Raw genomic sequence first — 15,752 nt, forward strand, 5'->3', positions numbered from 1 at the left:
AAAGGCCATCATGACTGAACCTGAGCACCAATTGGGGGCGGGAGGAGAGAGAGAGAGGATGGTTTTTCATAAAGCATTGCTTTTCCCCACTTGATCTATGTGTGTTATTCAATAAAAATCTTGGTTGTTGGACCTGTGTGTTGGTCTTTTGTCCGACACAGAATCACATGAGCAGCCACAACTTGCATGCTGCATCTACAGCAGTGCCATTATGGGCAGGGAGCAGCAGGGAAAGAGGGAAGGGGTGGAGGGGGGCAGATCAAGGCCCCCAGGGTGAGGGGGGGGAAGAGGGGCAGGCACTGGGATGCAGGCACAGCATCCCCAGTGCCAGGACAGGTCATGGGATGGAGCCGTGGGAAGCTTGGGGGTGTGACTTGGAGGAGGCATGGGGGGGCAACATGCCCCTGGGATTTGTGCGTGAGGCAGAGGGAGGCTGTCTGCTGCAGGTTGGGGGCTCTGCTGTCTTTGCCCTGGGAACCGCACACTGGCTGCACTGCATGTCCCCACCCCACCCAGTGGTGGGAGGTGTAACATACATCTTGTGGCTCTCAGGGCAAAGGCAGCAGGGCACAGAGCCCCAGCCCACAGCCCACCTATGCCCTGCGCACAAATCTGGGGGGCATGTCTCACCCGGAGGTGCGCACAGTGCTGGGGAGCCCCCCCCACAACTGGACAAGCCACCTGCATCTCTGTCCCACAATCCGCCCCAGCCCTACCTCCTATTCAGCCTGGTGCCTGCCCCTGCCCCACTCCCTCCCTTGTTGTGGAGGCCTCAATCTGCCCGCCTTGCCCCTTTCCCTCCACAGACTTACCAGCGCAGCGTTGTATGTGTGTGTGTGTGTCTGCCCCTCGCTCCCAAGCCTCAGCCCCCCAGCTCTGCTACTGCCCCTTACTTGTGACCTGTAGTACCCCCTATCTTGCCAGGGTGTGCAGGGCTCCCCCTCCCCAGGCTCCAAACCACCCCTACAGCACCCCAAATTTGCCCCATACACATATACTCCACACCTGTGATGTAAATATCACGGTTCGTTTCTTTGGAGGCTCATTGAATAACAAATCCTTAGGCACACATTGTTGGTGAGACAAAAGGTATGTATTTGCAAATAGGGTCAGAGGGAGAAGACAAAAGATCAAAACCCTCTGCCCCCCCCCCCCCCCCCCCCCCCCCCCCCCGGCACAATCATTAGCAGGCTTTTATCCCCTCTCCTCTGGCACGTGTACAGAAGCAGGAACTCTTACAACTCATTTTCGGTTCATACAAACATGCATGAGAATACGTCAGATCATGCATCCCATGTGTATTATAATTAACTACTTAAGTATGCGGGGCGGATAGGCTTAATATGTATTAGGTTATTGCGCTTGCCCAGAAAGCACTCGAGGTTATGGAGGGTTTAACTCCAAGGCTAAGATTGCAATTATTCTTATCTTAGCCTAAGAATGTGGGAGCCATGAAAGAAAGTGTGATTTAGTGTAACAAAGAGATAGTAAATTTGCAGAACAAAGAGAGAGTGATACCTTAGTACAAAGAGCTCTTGGAGTTTTTCCTTCAGTTTCCAACCCCCCCTTCCCTCTCTCATTAAGGAGACAAGGAGGGCTGGCAGCCGTGCTTATTCAGAGGACAACACTATCGATGGGAGCTAACAGCTATTGATAATGCATTTTTAATAATATTTCTAACACCTGTCTCCCAACCATACAAAGTACCTGCATAATTTTGAGTTTTCTGCACATAATTTTGAGTTTTTAGCAGTGGAATTAAAATTGTGATTAATTGTGATTATTTTTTTAATCGCAATCAAATGTTTTAATCATTTGACAGCCCTAAATAAAACACAGTGGCCATTCTGCCTTAATGTTTCCATGCACTATTACTGAAAATTAAGCATGAGAGGAATCAGTGCCTCATCTTCTGCATCAACTTGCTCCTCAGCCCTACAGATCAGGTAGATACTAAGTTACTTCTCTCTGCCACTGCCCTCCTCATGCTCAACTTTGGAGAACCATGTGCAACACTGAACCCTCGTGGTATGCAGCCTTGTGTCTCTGAGAAACCATGCAGCACAGATGAGAATATATTTAAAAATCACAAGGGTTACTACAGTGCTGCTCATGGTCTGTCAGCAAAACAAGGAACCCTCTGTGAGGCATATTTTTTTAATTTTCTTCTCTCGTGCATGTGCATATGCATGCACACACACAAATATAATTGCTGAGAAACAATAGCTTAGCAGTTGTGGCACTGACTTGGGGCATAGGAGACATAGGCTGAATAATTTACTATGGAGCAAAAAGGGGCAGCTCCATAATAAATTATTATCAGCTGCTCTGTGGTATTTGTCCATGTCCCTGCACTTACCTCATGGTAAATGAAAACTAACCTGTGGTAACTTATTCCTCTTTCACTAAGGACTAAAACGTACTGTGGTTTACCTCCAACTTTTCCACTAGAGAAGCGCCATACACACAGGCAGTTGCTGTAAAACAGCCAGGACATGGTAAATCCCTACCCCCTTTTGTCCCACATTAAAATTGTTACTTCTCTTTGTCCTGGGTTCCCCTCTCAGTTCTTTTGCATTTAGACTGTAAGCTCCTCAGGCAGGGGCTGTATCTGTACAATGCCCCATGATCTAGTATATTACACATAACCAAATGACAGACACAGACAGATAGCTATAAAAACCTCACAAATTCTACCAGTCTCTGCTAAAGTCAGTGGTTATAAGTGCTCAGAACCATTGAAATAGGGTGTTCATGCCTGAAAGCTTGTAAAGAACAGTTTTTCCAACTTTTCAGTTGGTCTAATAAAAAATATCACATTTACCCAAATAACCTTGTCTCCCTATGTCCTTAGACCAACATGGCTACAGCCAACACCTCTGATGCATGGAAGATATTGAATTTTGCTGTTTGAAATGGAAATTTCACAACATCAAGGAAGAAGGGTATGCTTGTGCCTGAGAGCTTGTGAAGAACAATTTTTCCAACTATTCAGTTTGTCTAATAAAAAATATCATATTTACTCATATAACCTTGTCTGCAGAACCACTGAGGAACAGGCTGCCCTAAATGCTCTTTGTGCTGCATAATCTGAGTATGAGAAAGGCAAAGTGGTGCAATGCTTTGATTTCCTGCCTCTGGCTGATGAGCCTGCTGGTGGGGTATGGTGAGGAGATAGTGAACTACATATTAAATTCTATACTGGTAGAATAATCTCTGCTCCTAGGTGACAGCTACTGTTTACTCAAGGATATTTTATGACCACAGATAAGAACAGAGGGTACCAGCTTTAAAGTTACTGCTTGAAAATGTGTAACAGCTCTGTATCTGGTTTCTGCCTAGTTTTAATATGAACATGTAGCATGGGGCTGAAGTTGGTTCCTTATTCCCAGTTCCTTATTCCCGGTTCTCTATTCCTTATTCCGGGTTCCTTATTCTGGGTTCCTTTTTTAAAGGTAATCTAGACCCAATAAAAACTTGTTATTAATGATTTCCACATCCTAAAGAAAGAGAATTTAATTAACTATGCATACATACTAATTAATATGTAAAATAATATTCCACATCAACTACAGAGCCCTAAGTGAAGATCAGATTAGGATGGGATTATGGGGCAAAATACTTCTTGGGTCACCCCAGATTTCATTGCAATGCCACTGGGGAACTGTCCCAAAGAACCCTGACCACAGTCCTGCTTGGCCCAAAGCATGGTTTGGCCGTGCCAGGCTGCCAACTAACAGCCCCCATGCCCACTGTACTAAGTATAATGGCTTGAATAAGGAACTATCTTTCAGGCTGGGATCATGGCTACAAATTCTGCTTGGCCCACCCATCATAATACTCTGTGCCATCGGGGGACTGTCCTGGACATCTGTGACCAGAGACTTACCCAGCCCAAACTGCGGTTTGGCCGTGCCAGGCTGACAACAGACAGTACCCCAGCCACTGTGCTAAATGCATGGAACTGAATAAGGAACTGGATTTTGGACTGGGATTATACCAGGAAATCCCAGATTTTAGGCCACCCCAGATCAAGTCTCTGTGCCACCAGGGAACAGTTCTGGCCAGAGATTTCCCTGGCCCGAAACGCAGTTTGGCTGTGCCAGGGTGCCAACAACAGTGCCCCAGCCACTGTGCTAAATATATGGAACTGAATAAGAAACTGGATTATGGGATGGGATTATACCCAGAAATCCTCCTTGGGCCACCCCAGACTGCACCTCTGTGGCACCGGGGGACTCTCTTGGACATCTCTGACCAGAGACTTGCCCAGCCTAAAACAGTTTAGCTGCGCCAGCGTGCCAAAGACTGCACCCCAGACACAGTGCTAAATGAATGGACCTGAATAAGGAATTGGATTTTGGGCAGGGATTATACCTATAAATCTTTCTTGGGCCACCCCAGACCATATCTCTGTGCCACCAGGGTACACTCCTTCACATCTCTGACCAGAGACTTGCCTGGGCCAAAACGCAGTTTGGCCATGCCAGGGTGCCAACTAACAGCGCCCCAGCCGCTGTGCTAAGTATATGGAACCGAATAAGGAACTGGATTTTGGACTGGGATTATACCCAGAAATCCTTCTTGGTCCACCCCAGACCACATCTTTCTGCCACCGGGGGACACTCCTAGACATTTCTGAACAGAGACCTGCCTGGCCCAAAGTGTGGTTTGGCTGTACCAGGCTGCCAACAGACAGCACCCCAGACACTATGCTAAATATATGGTTTAGAGTTAGGAATTGGTTAGCGGGCTGGGATTAGAGATGGAAATGCTTCTTGGGCTACCCCATGCCATGACTGCGGCACTGGGCCACTCTCCTGGACACCCCTAACCAGAACCTTGCCTGACCCAAAGCGCAGCTTGGTGGTACCAGGCTGCCAACTGATAGCTTTTTTGGGTGAATCTGATATCTTTTAATAGACCAATTTAAATAGTTGGAGAAGAATTTTTAAGACCCTTCGTCAGGCTGAGGAAGTTTCAGCAGTTGCTGTGTGCTCTTTCTGGATGGGATGAATGGCGGGGGGGGGGAGAGGGAGAGCTAGAGCTGGAAGCCCCGCCACCCCAAACACAGATGCAGTCTATTCCCGAGCAGCCATGACATCGGTGTTGCCCGTTGAAGCCAGGCGGTGGGAGCAGTCCCTGCACCTGCACCACCTCTGCTCAGTCCAGAAATGGGCACCAGCAGTGGAATCACTGCCTCTTCCACCCCAATTTCAGCTCTCAGCCTGAGCCTCCCACTGCCAGAGGAGAAGCTGGAGCTGGAACCAGGCATGCTGAGTGCGCTGGCTCAGGCAATTCTGGGGACTGAGGGGGGAATCAGAGTTTGTGCTCCACACCCCTCATGTTTCCCCTAGACCCAGGTCTCCTCCGGAAAGCAGCACCTCAGAGGAGGCTGAGGTTGTGGAGGCAAGTGGCTCGGCTGAGGCATCTCCTGCTGTTCAGCCTCAGCCTGCTGAGAAGGGGGAAAAGGCAGGATCCTCACCCTCAACCCAGAAGCGGGGGAGTAGTGTAGTGTGGGATCATTTTGAGGTGGCAGATGATCCCAGGTTTGCCATCTGCCAGCACTGCCGAAGGCACATGAGCCGTGGCAAGGACATGAGACACTTCTCCACCACGGCCATGCTGCTGCAACTGAGGAGGCACCACCCCCTTGCCCTTCTTCCTGATGCTCAGCTTGGCACCAGTGCGAGTGTGCCAGACAGGAAGTCTCCCACTCGCTCAAAGTCCCCTTACCCCCAAAGCAGAGGCAGGCCACCCTGGACCGGTGGGGGAAAGGTGGACAGAAAGGGACATTCCCAAGGCATGTTCCCAAGGTGTGTGAGGTCACCCAGAGCATTGGGGAGATGCTTGCTCTGGATAGTTGAGTGGCCAGGGTTCAGGCAGTTCATAGCACTTCTGGCCCCATTTTACAAAGTGCCCGCATGCACCACCTTTAGCAGGGCGGTGGTGCCCTCCCTGTATCAGGCATTCAGGGAGTACTTGAGGGAGAAGCTGCGCAAGGCAGGGCCATAGGTAGTCTTGCACTTCGCCTCTGAAATCTGGCGCAGCTGGGGCGGCGATCATGCCTACCTCTCCCTGACAGGGCACTGGTGCGATCAGTCAGGCCATCAGCGGGCTCTACTGCAAGCCAAGGTGCTGGATGAGTCCCACACAGCAAGGGAGATCATGGGGGCCATGAACCGCATGGTGCAGGGGTGGCTCATTGGGCAGGCTGAGCTCACCCGCAGGTTCATGGTCACCGACAATGGGGCCAATATGGTGAAGGCAGTTGTGAGGCTCCTGGTAAGCTCAGCTTAGCTGCCCGGGATGTCAGCTTTAGGGTTGAGAACCCCTTTGTCAGGCTGGGGAAGTACCTGCAGTTGGTCCTGGGTGGAAGGAATAGTAAAGAAGCCAGAGGCTGACCTGGCCTGCAATGCAGGCAAGAAAGCCAGTCAGTGAAAATGGAAATGGAGGCATCGAGGGGGAGGGACAGACTGGGGTGGCGGGTTGCGGGGGGAGGGGGATGTAGCAGTGCAGGCGAAAGTACAGAGGTGCCTGGGGTGTCAGGTCGCAGTGTGCCAGAACTCCACTGTGTATGTGGAGTCCGTGAGTTTCTGTATCTACTCCCTAGGAGGCTGATGAAATGCAGTTCATAGGCCCACCCCTGCAGTTTTCAGCCCACAGGGTCATTTGTGTCATGAGTTTTGCTTGTCAGCATCTTGAGGTGCAGTTTCCTTCAAACCCTGCACCGATCTTCTTGAAACTTGGCAGACTCTGTGGCCTCATCCCTGCAGTTTTTAGCCCCCTGTGTTGTAACACATAGACATGACAGGAGTTTTGCCTTCAAGGATTTGGGGTGCAGTTCCCCACCCAACCCCTGCACCAATCTTCTTGAAACTTTGCAGGCTTTCTGGCCTCAGTAAGAGCTACCACCCTTCCAGTTACACCCTGGAGCTGGATCTCTGAGGTGGCTCTGAGGCTTTGGAGCCACTTCGGCTGGATTGAGGCAGAAACCCAGTCCAGAGCTTTGGATCGGATCACAGCCATCCGAAGTGACCGGGTCCGAAGCCAGGTCGGATCACTGCCGACTCACACAGCCCTAATGTCTGGGTATATTCCCTGCCCAAAATCCAATTCCTTATTCAGGTCCATTAATCTAGCACAGTGGCCGAGGTGCTGTCTTTGGCACGCTGGCGCGGCTAAACTGTGTTTTGGGCTGGGCAAGTCTCTGGTCAGAGATGTACAGGACAGTCCCCTGGTGGCACAGAGACTTGATCTGGGGTGGCCTAAGGAGGTTTCCTGGTATAATCCCAGTCCAAAATCCAGTTCCTTATTCAGTTCCATGCATTTAGCACAGTGGCTGGGGTACTGTCTGTTGTCAGCCTGGCACGGCCAAACCGCAGTTTGGGCTGGGTAAGTCTCTGGTCACAGATGTCCAGGACAGTCCCCCGATGGCACAGAGTATTATGATGGGTGGGCCAAGCAGAATTTGTAGCCATGATCCCAGCCTGAATGATAGTTCCTTATTCAAGCCATTGTACTTAGTACAGTGGGCATGGGGGCTGTTAGTTGGCAGCCTGGCACGGCCAAACCATGCTTTGGGCCAAGCAGGACTGTGGTCAGGGTTCTTTGGGACAGTTCCCCAGTGGCATTGCAATGAAATCTGGGGTGACCCAAGAAGTATTTTGCCCCATAATCCCATCCTAATCTGATCTTCACTTAGAGCTCTGTAGTTGATGTGGAATATTATTTTACATATTAATTAGTATGTATGCATAGTTAATTAAATTCTCTTTCTTTAGGTTGTGGAATTCATTAATAACAAGTTTTTACTGGGTCTAGATTAGTTTTGAAAAAGGAACTAGGAACAGGGAATAAGGAACCGGGAATAAGGAACCAACTTCAGCCTCACACATGTAGCAGGGTCCTCATTTGTTAGGAGAAGGATGGGATGCTTGTCTGAGTCAGCAGCAGTGGACATGGTCCAGGTGGCTGTGAGTGGAAGCAGAAGGGTGGTTCCCAAAAAAGAATCTCTAATTTCACCATGGAAATATTTGAGAACTATTGGTCTACTGCAAAGACATGTGACAGGGAAGGCAGGGTATACAGGTTCTACTCACAGCTCTAGCATTGATTTAAAATGAAGCCATGAGCAAATCACCTAATCTTTCTCTGTCTCAGTTTCATCCTCTGTAAAATAGGCAAAATGATAAACCACCTTGGAAAGCTGCTTTGAAATCCTTGGTTAAAAAGTGTCACAGAGGTGCTAAGTAATATTACAGGTAATCCAGCCATGTTTTCTAGAATATTTGTACTGTTGTGGACTACTGGACTAATTTTTTCATCCATAATTTATTTCATTATTAATCTGTCATGGAGACTGTAATATCTTTGGGATTGGCCTGGGTTTTATTATGTTTCTGTACAGCACTTAGTGTATTTAAACTGCTACAAGAAAAATAATAATATAGGAAAAGTTATTGCCTGTGGCAGTAAAATTGTTTCTTCAAGTAACCCACTAAGTGGAATTGAACATTTTCTTGCTTCCATTTAAAATGTTGGTATTGGTATTCTGGAGAACTGTACTGTATACATCCTGGGTCCCAGATAACAACTAATGAGTCTGGCTCTCTGGTAGTTGGGATGAAACATTGCAGCTTTGGTGCATATAATTTCTAGGCTCAAAAAACACACTGCTAAATTCCTTGCTTTGCTTTTCTTTCCCACTGAGATTGTTCTTCCTGTCAGAAATCTGAGAGACAATTTCAGGATAACTCATACCTCAGAGCTGCTCCATGCTATTTGATCCATAGATTGATTACCATGTGTGCCAGGGAAAGTCTATTTTGTCCTTCAGAAATTGATATCTCTTTTGGAAGAAAATCCTCCTAGGTAAGAGGCACAAAAATGGCCCCTGCCTGCCAGAAGGGAGGCGAGAATGAAATAATAGAGTGAGAGATACTAAGTTGGCCTCTTGCTTTCTGAGCTCGCAGTGGCTGAGAACGCTGTGGAAACAGAAGGCTCACTCCAGCAAGCTCGGCACTAACCATCCAGAGCTTGTCAGAGAATTTGTCACCTCTCCCCCATTTACAAATTGGTCTGTCCTGGCAAGTTTGCATTTATAAAGTAGCAGCTTTCATGATCAAAATAGTTCTGCATTTAGTGGGCAAAGGATCACCTCTTTCTGCAAGGTAGTCTAATCTAGCAGGGACTAAGGGCTCATTCATCATTTCAGTGAATTTCATATGATAAGCAAATATCCAGAACAATGCCTAAAGGAGTATAAAACCCACAATGTGGATTTTACTTTGCAATCCTTCCAGATGCAGAGGCCTGTAAATATGAGATTACACTAAGTAATTATTATTTGTTATTGGGAATGTGCCTTTCCTTTTAATCCCATGTCCCTTTCATGACTCTCAAGATTTTTCCATCTGGAACCACTCTTTCCTCCTACTACTTGGCTGTGTGTCAGGTGTCCTTAATCCCCAGGCCATCTACAACTCCCCAAGAGGATTCTGCCACTCAACTGGTGGCCCTGAAATTCTGTAGGCACCTTATTTATACTTCAAAACATAGGCTTTGTCAAACTGAATATGAAATAGATTACTACAAATAGTCCACAAATGGCCCAGGGGACATCTACTTTGCCAGTCAAACTTCTTTGCACTGTTTGAAACATGCAACAGAATTCCATCCTGCTCTCAGGGTGAGGCTGGAGGTCTTGGAAGATGGGCAGCGCGTAACTGGGGCTTTACATAGGCACAGAGGGGCAGTTTGGGACTTGGACTACATCCAGGACTTGCGTGCCTCTGCTGTGTGTGGGTGCTTTGTGTCCAAAAGCTTGTCTAACTTCTGTCCCCAATGTACAAAGTATTATCAAACCAACCTTGCTTCTTTCCGACCCCTGGATTACAACTCTCCTCTCTCCTGCTCCCTGTAGCAGCAGTGAATCAGTTAAGGATGCTGATATTTCTATCCCTACCCTTCTTCAGAACTAAGGTTGCCAACCCGGTTTGAATCTACTGGGGAGGTGTTATCACCTGCTACAATGATATTAATGACTGATCTACTGTACTGTATTCAGGAAGGCAAGTGCACATTACTGTTACATTTAAAAAACTCACTGGACTACTGTATCAATTGGCTTCAACCTTTAATATTTATTTGAATGAATGGCCTATCATTTATCTCCCGGGTGACTCAGCGGTGTCCTGGAGATTTATGCCTAATTCCCAGAGACTCCTGGGCTATGCTGGAGGGCTGGCAACCCTACTTGGAGCAGTTGTTCCCGGTGTGCGGTACTGGAGCAGGAGGGGCCTTGGAAAGCCTGGATTTCCTCGGTGGGTGTCCGAAGGGCAGGCCACCTGGGCCAAGCGCTCAACCCCGGAGGGGAGAGGACAGCTTTGGGGACGTGGATATTTGTAAGTGGCCCCGGGCCCTCTGCGACTCAGTGACGCGGGGGAGGGTTTGCGTCACGGTTTTCAGCCTTCCCCTCTCCTCGGAGGCGAAGCAATTCATGTTCGCTCAGCGGGGTGGCGGAGGTTCCCCGCCGCCCCGGGCTGTGGGCAGCGCCGCGGGCTGAAGCGCTGGGCGACACAGGCCCGCCCCGCCAAGGGCCGCCGGGACAAGAGGAGCCGAAGCGAGGCGCCGCCCGCGGGGCGCGGGGTCGGTGTCAGCGCTGCCGCTCCGGCGGGCTCGCACGGGACGCCCCGCGCTGCGAGCGGCGCCGCCCCGGATCGTCGCTGCCTGGAGCCCGGTAGGTGCCGCGTCGATGTGGGGACATGGCGGCGCGGCGCCGGGCTCGGGGCCAGGCCGAGGAGCGTTGGGTACTCGCTTGTCCGCCGCCTCCGGCCGGACCCGAGCCAAGGCCGCCGCGGACAGGGCCACTGCAGCCTGCGGGGGGGTACTGCCGGCCCGCTCGGGGGTGGCCGGGCCAGGCCGGGGCCCACAGGCGCCCCTGCCCCGGCCGCGTCCGGCGGCCCCGGCAGTCGCAGCCCTTGGCTGGGCAGCAGCGGGGCCGCGCTGCGCCGGGCGCTCGAAGCAGCCTGGCTTCTCCCGCGACCTGCCGCCGCCAAGCGAGCGCCCCGAGGCGGACCCGCCGGGCCCCACTGCAGGCGGCTGAGAGCAGACTGGAGCCGACCGGCCTGGGAAGCAACCCCCTGGGCCGCGGGGTGGGCTCGAGCTCATGGCCATTCAGCCCCTGCGTGTGAACGGCTGTCTCACGCCTGTTCTGAAGGAAGTCAAATCCACCCCAGGACTGTATGGCCTGTATGGCACTTGCACCCCAGGTTAAACCTGAATGCCTTGCTTGTTTGTAACCAGCCTTGAGGCCGGTCCCCACAGCCCCAGTCTGTGTGGGGAACTGAGGTGAAGCTTAAGGGCTTGTTAATGATCATAGAATAAGAATGACAAGGCCATAAGGGAAATGCAGAGTGCCCAAGCTAACATGAGAGGGATGGAGGTGAGGAGAGGAATACAGTGTTAGCCTCCCAAGCCCTCCGGGGGTGGGAGGCGGGGTGGGGAAAGGGCAGGGTTGCTGAGAGAAAAGAAGGTACAGACAAACCCATAAAAAGGTCCACAGTGGTGGAGGGGGTGAGTTGAACAAACAAGTCATTCAGTCCATGGAGTCCTACTGCCAGGGTCTGTGCCCGGTAGTGTGGAGTAGTTAGTGGTTGAGAATAAGTCTCAGAGTCCATCAGGTGCAGAGGGAACGGTTCAGGCGGTCCTCTCTGGGTCCAGTCTAGTGGCAGTCGGTCTGGCAGGGTTGGCATACTGGCGCTGGCCTGCAATGTGTTCGACCTAGATGTCATGGGACCAGCAGATGGTGTCAGATACCATGAATTGCCGCATCAGCTTGGTGTAGCAGCGGGAGATGCAGCAGGCACACAGGACTGTCTCGTTGCTGGGGTCCCAGGCTCCAAGTGCTCCCCCATTGAGTGCATTGACTGCCATGTCATAGCCGCAGCTCCTCAGGATGTTGGCCAGTGGGGAGTACTTCTCCTGCTTGCTAGCCTGGGTTTCGGTGAAGGCTTGGCGCCGGTTCTCAAAGCGGATGGTCATGTCCACTATCATGACCTTCTTGGCCTCCTTGTCAGTGATGATGATGTTGGGGTGCATCTGGCTCTCAGAGCCCGGGATGGCACGGTTCATGGAGATCTCCCCTGCTGTGGCCGGGATGACGTTCGACGGGCAGTCCTGAACAGTGTTGTGGTGGAGCTGCCAGGCTCTGGCATGCTGCCTGCAGGCACACAGCGTGTGGGGTGGGGGACTGAGGTGAAGCTTAAGATCTTTCCTACACATGTAAGTTTACCTGCTTTAACTCCACTGCTCTACTAGACATCCTGCAGTGGGGTTCAGATGTGAGTTCTGTCATGGTGCATTGTGAATTCTGTTAGTATGGAAGACATTAACTTTTGAGGTACATGCTGGGAGGACAAATGTTTCTAGTCATGCTAGTGCGCCATTAGTCCTGCATGTGATAGTCACAGAACCAGCCAGAGATGATTATATTTGAGGCTTGATTTTTGGTGAGCAATGAGAACCTCAAGAACTATGTATAACAGATAACCTTGGATTAAGGAATTAGAAGTAGAGACATCTTAAAGGAAAGGTCATGCACAAATAGAAAACTAACTAGTTCACTTGCCAAAATATACCCTTCTGAAATTGAGAACCTTCATTACAGAAGTGAGCTGGGCTGAGGTGCTCTAGGATTTGAATGGAGCTGAGGCTTGGAATGGCTTTAAGCCAAAGGTGCAAAACCAAAAGGTGCAAGCAAGAGAAAGGCTCCAGATCTAATTAACCAAACCATCCCAAGGAAGATCTTGGGATAGGCAGAGATGCTATAAGCAATAGGGAGGAGGGAAAAAGAACTGCTTGCCAAGGAAAGCTACCTCTTGGAAGTCAAGAAGTATAGAGACCCAGGGATAGCTGCAAAACCTGAGCTTAGTAAGACCTTGCAAAAGATATTAAATTGTAAAAGGTTCTTCAACCATAAGTAGAGGTGCACCAATACATTGGTCTGATATCGGATCGGTACTGATATAAAGAAAACTGGCTGTATTGGAAACAGCTCAATGGGGCCGATAATTTGACTGATAAATGCCTGTGCTGTGTGCAGCACAGCACAGCACTCAGGCAGCAAGAAGCAGAGCCAGCAGCATGGAGAGCTGCATGCAGCTGGTAAGTCTGTTGTGGTGGAAGGGGAGGGGGGAGGGAAGGGGTGTGTGCGGGGGTACAAATCAATGTCTCCTGTGGTGAAGGAGGGGTCAGGGGCAGGCACTGCCCAGACAGGGAGGGCCAGGGGTGGCCAGAGCGAGCCGCAGCTCGTGTTGGGGGGAAGGCAACTCCCATCACTGCTTGCACCCTGAGAGGGCACGGGGGGGGGAGATGTGGGTGTCCCCCAGATCTGGGCGAGGCAGAGCAGGGTGGGGTGGTGCAGGCTGCAGCTGGGGCTGCGTGGGGCTGTTCTTGGCAGGGGCTGGGTTTGAAGCAGGCATCAGTGGTGCTGGGGGGATACTGCACCCACCCCAAATTTGGCTATTGGTCACCGCTCCCAGCCGCCCGGTGCAGCCCTGCCTCAACGCCCTGCCTCCACCCACGTGCTGGAAAGAGCCAGGGCTGTGCTGGGCGACTGGCAGCAATGGCACTGGGAGCAGAGTGGTAGCAAAATATGGGGTGGATGCAGCATCCTCCCAGTGCCGCCAGCTTCTGCTCCAAGCTCAGCCCCCATCAAGAAGAGCCCCACGCAGCCCCAGCTGCAGCCCATCCAACCTTGCCCTGTGCAGATCCGGGGGGCACATGCCCCCCACCCCCCTGTGCTCTCCCAGGGTGCAGGCAACAGCGGGAGCCACCTCCTCCCCATGAGCCACAGTTCTGGCCCCCCCTCCCCTCGGCCCCTCTCTGGGCAGCACCTGCCCCTGCCCCCTCCATCACTGTCGGGGGCATTGATCTGCCTCCCCATGCCCCTTCCCTCCCCCTCCCCTTCCACCACAATGGACTTACCAACTGGAGGCAGCCGTATTGGAAAATGGATTTGTATTGGCTGATATGCCTCCTTAAATATTGGCTATCAATATCGGCCCCAAAAAAATCTCTATTGGTGCACACCTAACCATAAGAATAAGAGGAGAACCAGGACAGAAAAAAATGTCACCTTGAAAGGAAGTTATAGTAGATTAAAAGCAATCACATATGGCTTAAACTGAATGCTTTGCCTCAGTTTTCAAAATGGATGATGGTTTTGAACATGGAGTTTTATAAAACTAGGAAGGTAAATGGGATTGAGGATGTGGAAATTGCCACAGGTGGAGTGGAAGCAGAACTCAGAGTTTAATGCATTTAAGTTGGAGAAAGGGATAGCTTCCCTCCTGAAAAAACTGGCACATGAAATTGCAAGTCTGGTAGGTCATATTTTTTAATACAGCTATTAAGTCAGGGCTGATATCATGTCATTGTAACTGTAGTACTTACATTTGAGAGGTGGAGAAAGGGACTGGTCTAATCAACTAAAGGCCCATTAGTCTGACCATAATGAAACACAAAGCTTTTGTTGAATGTATAATTGAAGATATAAAGGTAAATTGAAAACAGTAAAAATGCAGCATGGTTTTACAGATAGTGCGTTGTGCCAGACTAACTGATCTTTCTTTGATATCATGTCATATGGGATGCCATTAGTTAAACTAGAGAAGATGGGGTTTAGTGAAAGAACTGTCGGGTAAATGAAGAACTGATTTAAGGGTAGATAGCAACAAGTAACATTGAAAGAGGAAATATCAGGTTGGAAGGAGGTTAGTAGTGCAGATCTGCCAGGATTTATCTTGGGACCTTTTAATATTTCCATTAACGGCCTTGGCACAAAATGTCAGAGTAAACTAATGAAACTTGCTGATGACTAAAAGATAGACATAACTAGTACTAGTGGTTCTCAACCTTTTCAGCCTTAAGGGATCTGTCCATAAATTTTTCTGAATTTAGCGGCAGCCTGGGCTGCTGGTTGAGATTTACTGAGCCAGAATCCAAATTCAGAATAGTTACAGAGGGCTGCCTTGAGACTAAAATGTTTTGAGAAACACTTATCTAGCTGGTGCCAGGAGAGAGAGGTGGGCACAGGACCTTACCCTGCACTACCCCCCGCTTTTTACCACCTGCGCTCACTACCTCTGGTTCTCTACTTGACGGTGGTCCCTTTGAGTCCTGTGCTGCTTTTGCTATTCAGGAAGTGGAACAAGATATCAGTGTCTGTGTAAGATACCTTAATATCACTATACCTGCTGCATCTGCAGTCTTGGTTGTACTGGTGTTGTTTTAGAACAGTAAAATAGTTTCCAAATAGTTCTAGTGGAATGAAAGGTGTATGTAGAGGCAGAGCCATTCCTAGGGGTGTGTGGGGCCCAGGGCATATCAGCCTGTGTGGGGCCGGGGGGAGTGGGGACAGTGACTGCCTGCAGAAGCTGGCAGCGGCGGGAGGGGAAGGCGGGGGTGGTGACCACCTGCAGAAGCTGCCACCAGTTGCAGCGGTGGGTCTGCGGGGCCCCCCGAAGTGCAGGGCCCAGGGTGGTTGCCCCAATTCACCCCACCCCCTGGGATGGCCCTGTGTAGAGAAAGCCTTAGTGACCTGTCCAGGATTACACAATTAGAGTAGTGTCAGGACTGTGATGCCAAAAATGACAGTTTCCAGTCTTGCACACTTAGTGCTAGATCTATTGTACTAGGTACTTGCTTGTCAGGTATCCTCAATTTTATCAAAATAGTAAGAGAGTGCA

The 15,752-nt window shown here is 50.3% G+C and overlaps 1 protein-coding gene across 3 annotated transcripts in view; it reads left to right on the top strand.

The window, feature by feature from the left end:
- Window positions 1–10,140: 10,140 nt before the first annotated feature.
- The window catches only part of CDIP1 (cell death inducing p53 target 1), a 55,477-nt gene continuing 49,865 nt past the window's right edge, over window positions 10,141–15,752 (top strand). The window contains exon 1 of one of the 3 annotated variants that reach the window (XM_090024573.1): window positions 10,141–10,406. The gene's annotated coding sequence lies outside the window, so the exon portion shown is untranslated. The other 2 variants (XM_090024575.1, XM_090024572.1) reach the window with 2 other exon arrangements.

Source organism: Crocodylus siamensis, chromosome 12, assembly GCF_052110815.1.
Source record: "Crocodylus siamensis isolate JL-2025a chromosome 12, ASM5211081v1, whole genome shotgun sequence".
Lineage (NCBI taxonomy): Eukaryota > Metazoa > Chordata > Crocodylia > Crocodylidae > Crocodylus > Crocodylus siamensis.